The following is a 6,000-nucleotide window of genomic DNA, read 5'->3' as shown; positions in this document are numbered from 1 at the left end:
AGTGATCGTGTGACATGGTCTCTATTTCTAGAAGAATTTCGGCACAAGTATATAGGGGACCAGTTCATCAAGCAAATGAAGAAAGAATTTCTAAATCTAAAGCAAATGAACTGCACGGTGTATGAATATGAGTTCAAAAAACTAAGTCTCTTTACAGCGGAGCTGATACCTACAAAGAAAGATGCATGCGAGTGGTTTGTGGAGGGTTTACGCCCGAGGCTGAAAGAGATGTTGATTGTGTTGAACTTGTCCTCATTACAAGAAGTAGTAAACCGTGCCAAATCTCTAGTGAGAGCCCAAAATGAGCAGTTTTGGGAGCAAATATCCCAACCATCCAAAAGATCTGGAGCTTCATCAAGTTCTGTACAGCCCAAGAGAGGTAGAGATTTGGGCTTTTGATCTCAAGCAAGGTCAAAATCGGTGGCATCCTCTGCTAGAGGATCAAATCAGATGAGAGTTAGACAGACTCAATCTGTAGGGTCTGGTGAAGGGCGAGCACAATAGAGTCAAGTTAAACAGTGTCTAATTTATGGGAGAAATTATAGTGGCATATACAGAGTTAAAACAGGAGCTTGTTTCTGATGTGGGGAAATAGGGCATTTTATGAGAGATTGTCCTCTTAGAGCCGAAGAGCATGCTCAACCGGAAAGATTTGCTTCAATGTCTCAGAAGGGAAGAGGTAGAGGAAGAAATCTGACAGAATCTGCTACTCAACAGGAGGTTCGATCCACTGCTCGAGTGTATAACCTCAAAACCAATAAATACCGGGATTATCCAGAAATTATAACATGTACCTTTTTATTGTTGGATAAATGTGTTATGGTATTGATTGATCTGGGGTCTACATATTCATATATTAATAGTAATTTGGTAAAAGAATTGAACATCTCATCAGAAGACACCAGTAATGAAGTTATAGTTACAAATCTATTAGGGCACAGTGCTCGGGTTAATAGAAGGTGTTGAGGGTGTTCCATACGGATTCAAGGAATTGAATTCCCTGCTAATCTGATGGAATTACCCTTTGACGAATTTGAAGTGATACTGGGAATGGACTGGTTATATCGTTATCATATAAATGTCGATTGTAGATTAAAGAGGGTAACACTAGTCAACTCAGATGGATTAGAAGTGTTAATATTCAGTGAATGATGGAATCCATTGGCAAATGTTATTTCTGTGATGTCAGCAAAGAAGCTATTACTGTAGTGATGTCAGGGGTTTATTGCAAATGTGATGGATGTGAGAACTAAAGAGAAGGGGATTGAGGAAATTCTCATAGTTAAGGAATTTTCTGATGTATTTCCTGCAGAGTTACCTGGTTTTCCTCCAGATAAAGAGGTGGAATTCCAGATCGAAATAATGCCGAGAACTGCACCTATTGCTATGGCACCATACATAATGGCTCCAAAAGAGTTGCAAGAATTAAAGATTAAGTTACAGGAGTTATTAGACAAGGGATTTATAAGACCGAGTGTTTCGTCATGGGGAGCTCCAGTATTGTTCGTCAAAAAGAAGAACGGATCAATGCGTCTCTATATCGACTACAGACAACTCAATAAAGTAACTATTAAGAATAAGTATTCTCTCCCTAGAATTGACGATTTATTTGATCAATTGAAGAGAGCTTCGGTCTTCTCTAAGATTGACTTACGATTGGGATATCATCAACTGAAAGTTTAGGAGAAAGATATTCCAAAAACTTCATTTAGAACAAGGTATGGCCACTATGAGTTTATTGTGATACCTTTCAGAGTTAAAAATGCACCAGCTGCTTTCATGGACTTGATGAATCAAATTTTTCAACCTTATTTGGACCAATCTGTAGTGGTGTTTATCGATGACATATTGGTGTATTCAAAGACAAATGAAGAGCATAGTGCATATTTTAAAATAGTCTTGCAAACTCTCCGAGACAAAAAGTTATATGCCAAGCTATCCAAATGTGAGTTCAGGTTTAATGAAGTTATATTTCTCGGACATGTGATTTCTGCGGAAGGAATTTGAGTGGATCCTCAGAAAGTAAAAGTTATCCTTGAATGGGACGTTCCCAAGAATGTATCTGAAGTTCAGAGTTTTCTGAGACTTCCCGGTTATTATCGAAGGTTCATTAAGAACTTTTTGATGATCGCTTTACCATTGACCAAGTTGATGAGAAAAGGTGTAAGGTTTTTATGGACCCCTGAATGTCAAGAAAGTTTTAATAGGTTGAAAAACATTTTGACAGAAGCTCTAGTATTAATTCAATCAGAGTCTAGTAAAAACTACGTGGTCTATAGTGACGCGTCCCATAATGGCTTGGGACGTGAACTAATACAAGAGGGTAAAGTAGTAGCGTGTGCGTCAAGGCAATTAAAACCGCACGAAAAGAATTATCCTACCCATGATCTGGAGATGGCTGCAGTAGTGTTCACTTTGAAAATCTGGCGTCACTACTTGTATGGTAAACTATGTTATTTATATACAAATCATAAGAGTTTGAAGTACCTGATGACTCAAAGTGAGTTGAATTTAAGGTAAAGGAGGTGGATAGAATCTCTAAAAGATTATGATGTTGTGATAGATTTCCATCCTGGAAAAGCAAATGTGGTAGTGGATGCTCTAAGTCAAAAGACGTTTGCAGCCTTATGAGCCCTGGATGCTAGGTTGTCATTGAATGATGATGGTGATTTATGTGCGGAATTAACCCTTCGGCCAACATGGATAGATAGAATCAAAGAGTTGCAAGCTAGAGATTAAAAGTGTTCAAAGAGATTGTAGCAAGTAAAGAATGGAGAGCTTATTGATTATGAGATCAGTCGATGGGAATTTGTATTTTCAAGGGAGGCTAGTGATTCCAGATGATGATGAATTGAAGAAAGACTTGTTAACGGAAGCTCAATGTAGTCCATTAACTATGCATCCAGGAGAAAATAAAATGTATATGGATATCAAGAGTCGATATTGGTAGCTTGGAATGAAGAGAGAGATTACGGAATTCGTATCCAAATATTTGACTTGTCAGCAAGTCAAAGCTAAACATCAAGTATTGTCCGGATTAGTGCAACTCATGTCAATTCCTCAGTGAAAATGGGAGAATGTAACGATGAACTTTGTGAAAGGGTTACCTTTGACTCCGAACAAAAGGGATTCAATCTGGGTGATTGTAGATAGATTGACTAAGTCAGCCCATTTTATTCCGGTACGAGCCGATTTCTCTATGGATAAGTATTTCGAGTTATATATTAGAGAGATTATACGGTTGCATGGTGTACCTGTTTCCATTATTTTTGATCGAGATCCTCAATTCACTTCGAGATTTTGGAAATCATTACATTGAGCATTGGGAACCCGATTCATCCTCAAACAGATGGATAATCCGAGCAAACTATTCAAATTCTAGAGGACATGTTGAGAGCTTGTGTGATTGAATTTAAAGGATCTTGGGAAAAATATTTGCCACTTGATGAATTTGCCTACAACAATAGCTATCAATCGAGTATTAAAATGGCTCCCTATGAATCTTTATACGGGAGGAAGTGTCGTACACCTTTAAACTGGTATGATCTTAAGGATTGAGAAGTTCTTGGTCTTGAATGATTCAGGAGGTGGAAGAAAAAGTTCATGTAATTTAGAATAATCTCAAAGCTGTCGCAGATAGACAGAAATCATATGCATACCTGAAAAGGAAAGAAATTGAATTTTAGGTTGGTGATAAAGTGTTTTTAAAAGTGTCTCCATGGAAGAAAGTGTTGAGGTTTGGTCGGAGAGGAAAGTTGAGTCCTCGGTTCATTGGACCATAATAGATTGTAAAAAGAGTGGGACCAGTAGCATACCAATTGGCCTTGCCACCAGAAATGGAAAAGATTAACAATGTATTATATGTTTTGATGCTTCAGAAATATCGATATGATCCCTCCCATATTTTATCACCAAAAGAGATCGAGGTTCAACCAGATTTAACGTATGAGGAAGAACTGATTCAAATTTTAGCTTATGAGGTTAAGCAATTGAGGAACAAGAATATTCCATTAGTCAAAGTTTTGTGGAGGAATCAAAAGGTTGAGGAAGCAATGTGGGAACGTGAAGAGGATATGAGAAATCAGTACCCACATCTCTTTGCCCATTGAAAATTCGAGGACGAATTTTCTTAAGGGGGAGATTTGTAATATCCTCAATACCGGGTTAGTGATTAAATTTTAAAGTTTCAAAATTTGGTGATTAAAGTAGAATAATTGAAAAGTTCAATGACTTATTTGAGCTATATTATGTAGGATCAATTTATAAAGAATGAGGATTAGAAGGACAAAATTGTCTTTTTATAGCAAGATAACTATTTGGGTTAGTATTATATTAACCCACATGGAAGTATAGGAAACCAAAAACAAGTTTCCAGAGTTCTCCTCTTCTTCATCTTCTTCATACGTGAGACCCAAGCTAAAGGTAAGATCTCTTGTTAGTGAATTTCTTGATGAATTTATGGTTGATTTATGACCATTAGACAATGGTTAAGCTTAAGGGAAGCGTAATTTGTTCTAAAACAACAAGATGATGGAGTTAGGAAGGATTAAAGTAAGGAAGTGAATAAGTGAAATCTTGATAGAAAGGTATTAATTAGATTTCAAGACTAAATTTGACTTGTCATTAGTGAAATAGTGTGATTCTTGAATGTCATATAAAGGATAGGATTTTGAGTTTAAGGAAGTGATTATTGAGTAGGAATGAGTGTAAGTATATGTATGCAAGTTAGGGATATTAAAGGAGGTGAAATATGAAGAGTTCAGCTAAAAAGAGAGTGATTTTCGTGCTCAAAATGACATTTCTGGGCTAGGGGTATCAGTACCCAGTCAACAGGTACCGATACCCTGTTAAACGAAAAAAAATAACAGAATGTAGGGAGGGTACCGATACCCCAGTTGGGTATTGATACCCTCTTGAATGAAAAACTAACAGAATGCAATTAGGGTATCGATACCTAGTAGAGGGTACCGATACCTACCTTAATTAAAAGATGAAAGTAGTATTTCTTTTGGTCTAAAAAGTGATAGATTAGAGGATATCAATTAGAATTTTGATATAGATCCATGTATGATTATGTAGATACTAAACGTAATCTCGTTCCGGAACAATCGAAGGATTATGATCAATTCAAAGCAACAAGGATAAGGTGAGTGCATACTAGAGATATAGTTCAAAGGAATTATGACTTGTGATAAGTTTATTCCTATGATTAATAATTATAGCATAGTCAGTATGAACATGCATACATTATAGTCTTTATTAAACATGCAGAAGTCATATGTTGACATATGATTCGATACATGTTATATGATTTATATGAATGTACTCAATTACTTATGTTACATGATATGAGATTAATGGTTACATGTACATGGGAAAGGTGATAAAGGAAAAAATATATGTGATTACAAGGAAAGTGATAAAAGTACATGGTTATATGAAATATCATATTAATGCCCATGTTATGTAATGTGAGAGCTATAGGTATAGTTGGCATGCCAGGAGTTGAGGGTTTCATAGTCCTTCGGGACATATTCATAGGTCCTTTGGGACATATTCATAGGTCTTTCGGGACAAATCTCATATGCCACTCAGTGGAACTTATACGAGCTGTGGTGACAGCAAATGTGCACAACCTCTATGTACTCGAATACCTTAAGTTCTCAATATATACATGGGCCTATAAATAATATGAAAAATGGGTGTCTTGCATTTTAGGTTATCATATTAATGTTGTTCATAGCGAAGTATATGAATAAAATGGAATTGTGAATGATAATGATGATTGTATATGAATAACATGTCACATGTTCATATGCATAAGAAATGCATTATTATAGATTTATATGCCACACTAAGTCTATGACTTAGCGTGTAAGTGATTTACACGTATGTATAGCAAAGCAAGAAGACTGGTCTTAGGAGTAGCAGAGCAGCATATCATCATTTAAAGATCATATCAGAAGCACCTTATATAGTATTTTCGTTTATGTAATATAT

This window comes from Hibiscus syriacus, unplaced genomic scaffold (genome assembly GCF_006381635.1).
Source record: "Hibiscus syriacus cultivar Baekdansim isolate YM2019G1 unplaced genomic scaffold, ASM638163v2 tig00110987_pilon, whole genome shotgun sequence".
In the NCBI taxonomy this organism is placed as follows: Eukaryota; Viridiplantae; Streptophyta; class Magnoliopsida; order Malvales; family Malvaceae; genus Hibiscus; species Hibiscus syriacus.
The sequence above is the reverse complement of the archived record's forward strand: the minus strand, read 5'-3'. Positions refer to the sequence as shown.